This window comes from Suncus etruscus, chromosome 3 (genome assembly GCF_024139225.1).
Source record: "Suncus etruscus isolate mSunEtr1 chromosome 3, mSunEtr1.pri.cur, whole genome shotgun sequence".
In the NCBI taxonomy this organism is placed as follows: domain Eukaryota; kingdom Metazoa; phylum Chordata; class Mammalia; order Eulipotyphla; family Soricidae; genus Suncus; species Suncus etruscus.
The window spans coordinates 139,498,425-139,504,894 of NC_064850.1; the positions used below are offsets into that span (position 1 = coordinate 139,498,425).

At 41.3% G+C, this 6,470-nt stretch overlaps 1 non-coding gene across 1 annotated transcript; it reads right to left on the reverse strand.

Moving 5' to 3' along the window:
- Positions 1-5,935: 5,935 nt before the first annotated feature.
- Positions 5,936-6,099, reverse strand: LOC126004633 (U1 spliceosomal RNA). Its single transcript, XR_007493901.1, has one exon. It is a non-coding gene; the product is annotated as a U1 spliceosomal RNA (small nuclear RNA).
- Between the last annotated feature and the right edge of the window lie 371 nt (positions 6,100-6,470).

Consider the following 6,470-nt stretch of genomic DNA (forward strand, 5'->3'; position numbering starts at 1 on the left):
TTGGGTTTAAATTATAGAAAAAAACTCCTCCCTCACCAGTGCAACATTCTCATCACCAATGCCCCCATCTCCCTCCTCCCCCACCCCCTGCCTGTATTTGAGACAGGCATTCTACTTCTCTCACTCATTACCACTGTCATAATAGTTGTTAGTGTAGTTATTTCTCTAACTGCACTCACCACTTTGTGGTGAGCTACATATTGTGAGCCAGTCCTTCTAGTTCTTATCTCTATTTTCTCTGGGTATTATTAGAACAATTTAATTATGAAGTTAGTTGAGGAATAACGGTGCTCCTTTTAAATTCAAAAATCTTGGGGGCCAGAGTGATAGTACAGCGGTAGGGCATTTGTCTTGCATGCGGCCAAACGGGGACAGATATGGGTTCGATCCTCGGTTTTCCATATGGTCTCCTGAGCCTGCCAGGAATAACCCCTGATCACCACCAGGTATAGCCCAAAAATGAAAACAAAACAAAACAAAAACGTAACATTTAAAGTCAAAGGGGGGTGGGGAGGGAAGAAAGCCTACAAAAAGCCAGCTGTGGAAATAAGGATAAAAGACAGAGGAAATTTCTGAGTCTATTTTCTCTTGCTCTCTGTACATTTTATGAACTTTAGTGTTATGTCCCTGTCACACATTCATCTAACAATTATTTACGACCTATTTGTAATGTTTAGAATCAAAGAATAACATACTCTTCACAAAACTCTCAAAAAAGCAAGAGTTTTCCTTCATGGCTCTAAGATCAAGAAAGTTCCAAAAGCTCAGAATCAGATAGTAACCCCTTTATGTATGTATTCAGAAGAGAGAAAAAGAATGAAGCTTTGTCTTCCTCCAGAAAGAGAAGAGCTTCAGAGCCTCTCCTGACCTATGTGGTTGCACCTGTCTTTCCTCCTGACACGAGGTGATCATCTAGCCATAGGCCACCCAACCAGAGGTGTCTTTGCCAGTAGGACATAAGCTGAGCTCAAAGCTTGCCAATTGGGTGCGGTCAAGAAGATCAGCGCTCTACCTGACAAGGCACCAATGTCTGACTGCTTAGAGACAGGGAATGGCACCTGTCAACAGTATCTCCACATATTGTCTAGCAGGGCATGTGGCACAGCAGCTCAGTCTCTACCCTCTGTGACAAGGCACCCAATGTCCCTGTGTCTCCCCTAAGATTCCCACCACTGGTGCTCAACCTCAAAATGACTGCATTTCCCACAAACTAAACGTTTTGTAGAAAGTGAGGTCAAAAATAGCATACAGCAGTAAGGCCACAGCTGATTAAAGGTCTTTCCAGGGAGATGTGAAACAAAATTCAAACTCTGGAAATCAGTGGACTGAAAGAATCTAACAGAAACATACCAAATGTGCCATAAAATCCTCGAGGTCCGCACGTCCCCACACCATACTTCTTTAGAGATGTCAAAGCTGCTGCCTTTGTGGAAATTTAGACAAGATCTTTTTAAAATTCATCTTTAAGATTTTGAGACCAACCCTTCTTACTGCCCCATAGCTCCTTTCTCTAGACCCCTTTCACTTCCCTTACTTTCTTAGAATTAAGACATTCTAGCAAGAAAAAATACAGGCAGGCAGGATGCTGAGTTATAGGTACAAGATTTAAATCATGCTGAAGTTTACTAGTTCAAGTCTCACATCCTAGTGAATGACTATGCATATATAGTTTTGTGTTTCTGAGTTTGTCTTTACTTAGAAATGTGTTGATGGCTACAGGTCAACAGGGGAGTGGTGCAATTTCCTCCACATCTCAAAACGATTCCCAGGCCTCATCCATACAGTTCACTGGCTGTCAAACAAAGCTAAGCCACATGAGACACTCTGATCACCCTCTGCTGAAACCAGGTAAGAACTCTGTCAGAGAAGAATAATAGCAAACACTGCAGCTGGCCGTTCTCACATTCTATGTCTTTATGACAAGTTTCTTCCCTTATTTTTTTCTCCAGTTATTATTCAACTGTTAATAGTTTAGGTTAACTTTACAACAGTGTTGATAAAATAATTTTGATGTACACAGGTACCATACCTCACTACCACCAAAGTGCCTAAGGTTCTCCAGCAAGTAAGTTACTTTTAATCCCCTTCTTCCCACCTTGCTTAGTAATCAGAATTTTGTAAACCAAGGCCAAAGGTATCATTCTTTGATACTGTATTTCATTTATTTTACTTTTCAATCTATCAAAGATGAATGAGGTGATCTGCTATTTGTTCTCTAACTTATTTTGCTCACAGGATGCCTTCTAGTTACATCCAAGGCGCAGTGAACTAAAAGATGCCCTCTCTCTTTTTTTTTTACAGTGGCATAGTCCTATTGTGTCTGTATACATTACTTTTTGTTTTATTTCTGAGCCACAAACAGCAGTGCTCAAGGTTATTCCTGGCTCTGTGCTCAGCAATTCCAATGATGAGCTGAAAACAAAAGGTGGGTTCAAGAGATCATTTGGGATGCTAGGGCTGCAAGCAAGATAAGATAAAGGCCCTTCTTGAGGAACTACCTCATTGGACCCTGTATGTCAGTCACTCTTCTTTATTCATTTATGCCTGTCTTTTCAACACCTGTGATACTTACCTTGACTCTAGGGTTATCCAACAATCCAAGAAAATTAAATGAGGCAAAGTTTACACACTTTTTTCCATTCACCACAATTTTGTGACTTGGAGGCCTAGAGAAGAGAGATAAGAGTGCACAATTCAGAGGTCAGGTCAAACACTTTGATTTGATCTAAAGACAGAAACTGTATTTCTTTTTTTTTTTGTTTTGTTTTTTGTTTTTGGGCCACACCCGGCGGTGTTCAGGGGTTACTCCTGGCTGTCTGCTCAGAAATAGCTCCTGGCAGGCACGGGGGACCATATGGGACACCGGGATTCGAACCAACCACCTTTGATCCTGGATCGGCTGCTTGCAAGGCAAACACCGCTGTGCTATCTCTCCGGGCCCTGGAAACTGTATTTCAAGCAAACAAATTTTCAAGCAAAATTCAAGCAAAATTTCAAACTCCCTTAAACAGTTTGGGTGGCTGGCCATACTTACATCAGACAATGTAGGCTTCGGGTTAATAAAAGATATAAGGAACTAAGTGGTAATTTCTTAATGATCAAGAGATACATACATCAGGAAAAACACACACTCCTAAATACTTCTGCACCTAATGAGGGACCATGAAAATACTTCAAACTTGGGGCCAGAGCAATAGCAAGGCATTTGTCTTGAAAACAGCGGAGTCGGAATAGATCCTGCCATCTCATAGGGTCCCCAGAGCACCAAGTGATTCCTTAGTGCAAAGCCAGAGTAACTCCTGAGCTCTACCAGGTGTGGCCCCAAAAGAAACAAAGCAAAGAAAAAACACATATACTTAACCACAAAATCAAAATATTTCAAACTACTACTAAAAGGAAGATATGGATAAAACACACAAGTAGTTGGAGATTTCAACACTGCTCTATCACCTCTAGATAGAGCAGCCAGATTAAAACTCCACAAGGAAACACAAGTATCAGAGGAAAAAAATAGAAAACAAATATGTATGTATGTATGTATGTATGTATGTATGTATGTATGTATGTATGTATGTATATATAGGGCTCTTCATCCCCCAATGTCGAATAAACACTTTTCTCTAGTGTACCTAAAACATTCTCCAAGATACACTACATACTAAATCACAAAACATATTACCAGGATATCAAAAGGAGAGAAATCATATTAAATAACCTCTCAGAAAATGAATGATGAGTTGAAAACAAAAGTTGATTACAAAAAGAACTTAGGAAAGAAACTTCAACTACTTGGAAATTAAATAACCCACTATTAAACAACCAGTGACTTGAAAAGGAAAATAAGATAGGAAGTTAAGATTCCTGGGGTTGGAGCAATAGCACAGAGGTAGGGCATTTGCCTTGCATGTGGCCAACCCACGATGGAGCTGGGTTCAATCTCTGGCATCTCATATGGTCCCCAGAGCCTGCCAGGAGTGGTTTCTGACCTCAGAGCCAGGAATAATCCCTGAGCGCTGCCAGGTATGGATCAAAAACCAAAACTAAAGCCAAACAAAACCCCAGACATTTATTTGAATGTCTCTTCTCCCCTATCACTTTAATATACAGTCAGGATAATTTGTAAGGTATTTCTCTTTATTCGTCTGGTTGTGAAGCCCTTTCTGAACACAAGCCTGCATCAAGTATTTTGCGCTATTTAAAGAAAAAACCATATGGATGATGTCAGATTGTGCAATACAATGATACAATGGAGAGTCACAATGGTCATCCTTGAGCCTATAATGTAACTAATAATTTTAACTGTACTACTTTAAAACTATAAAATAAATGTTCATCATGAGCTTGTTTTAAAAAATTCTAAAACAACGAGACAGTCTCTCAGAACAATATAATAAAATTGAAATCTGAGACAGATCCCCAGATCCATGTTTAATCTTCAGTAAAGGAGTAAAAAAGTATGAAATTGAGCAAGGAAAGTCTTCAATAAATGGTGTTAGATTAGGGGTTTGATCTAAAAGGGTATGATCTAGAAAAGAAGGCAGACCACCTACTTAACACCAGGTACAAGTCAAACAAAAAATAGATTAAGATCTCAGTATCAGACACAAATTAAATTATATCAAGGAAAAAAAAAAACTAGGCTGAATACTCCATTAACAGTGTGGCAACAGGTATCTTCAATGAACCAGAACTGGCCAAGCAAAGATAAGCTTCAAAGCAAACTATGAAGCTTTTGCACCACAAAAGAAATGAGGACCAGAACAAAAGATATCCCACAGACTGGGAGAGAATTTTGGTCCACCATTAATCAAATAAATTATTATTAAAGATATTAAAAGTACTGGTAGGGACTACCCCTGGGCCACACGCCCAGGGGGCCAGTGAGTTGGGTCCCAAGGAGGCCTTCAAAGGGGATCCCAGGCTTTCCTCATTTCCCACCTGGCTCTGGAGGGAGGATTTGGGTGGGGGTGGTAAACTTCCGAGCTTCCAGCTCTTGAAGGATCTCTTTCCTTCCTGGGAGCCAGGAGATTTTGCCAACATGGGGAATGGCAGCACAAAAGCTCAATAGGTGCTGGCTTCAGGAGGTCGCCAGCCACTTTCCTTCTTAGCTAACCCTGTCCATTCTGAAACTGTGAGGGGGCTAGTGACCTCCGCAGAATGTATAAACTTTGGATATCATTGAGTTTAATCTGTTTGTCATATACAGAACGTCTATGCTGTATACTTCCCTTCCTGCCTTGGCTTACGACCCAGAAGCTTATTTTTAGTCCTTTACTCCCTCACTCCCACTGCCCATTACCCACATTTAACCATTTTTACCCTCAGTTCTTGGCTCCCCATGAAGCACATTTTTATCCTCACCCAAGCTAGCTGCCAACCAGCTACCAAAGTGAAAAAATTGACTGTCAGGCTGAGAAGAAACAAGTACTCTGTCCCTACTTATCTACTCTCAGTAGCCTCTTGTTCTCCACCTTCCTTCACTATGTAACTGTGTTTGCTACCATACTAGGTTTTTGATTAGTTCCCACTCAAAGGCATTTCCCGATATGGAACTGATGGGAGTCATTTTGCAGACTCCAGAGGCCAAATCACAGACCAAAGTGGCATCCAGGATTCAGCACCCTCTTCCCGACTATTTCTAATGACATAAAAGGGACATGCATATCTCCTTTGAATATCCTAGAAGTATTCCCTTAACCGCTATAACTCTTATCGAATATCCTCTTGTTTGTTTGTTTCTCTGTGATCTGTTCAACAAGGAATTATGGTAAAAGAGTCTTTCGCTTCAGACATCATGTTAGAACCAAGTTAAGGGGTTGTTGAACTTGTTTCCTCAGCTCCCCAAAAGCACCAACAATACATGGTGGCATTGCATAGGCGCAATAAAATGGGAAAACACTGCATATGCAAACAAGTTATTATCTTTTTTTTTTTACAGGGGAGAGCACGAATGCAGTCCCCCACTACCACAAATTATGCAGTCAACTTTCCCACATTTGGGGAAATGGCAAGGGTCAGCACACCCGGAGTGCAATGGGTAAGCCTCGTCCTGGGGAAACCACCTTGGTGATCATGGTATCTCCCCTGCCAGGTAAGTATACGAGTTATTATCTAAAAGAGATAGGAACACAAATTTTGTAATGCAGTTAGGCCTTATACTCTGAACACTGGCATAATGACTTGGCTTAGGCCTCCGAAGAATGGGCATTGCCCAACACCTGAACAACTGCTCATCTACGGAACAACCACAATTGTCTGCAACATCACCAGATGGCAAATCTCTACCACGGAAGACCCTGCTGCTACCCTGGCATTGACCCTGCCGCTACCCTGGCATTGACTTTACTCACTCCAAGGAGTGTCCCCATGACACCCAGATGACTCAGCGACAGCAGCAACTTGCTTGCAGGGCAGGATGCTCTGCATCTGATGGTGAGGTAAAACTGGAGGACGCTCCACATTGACTTTAA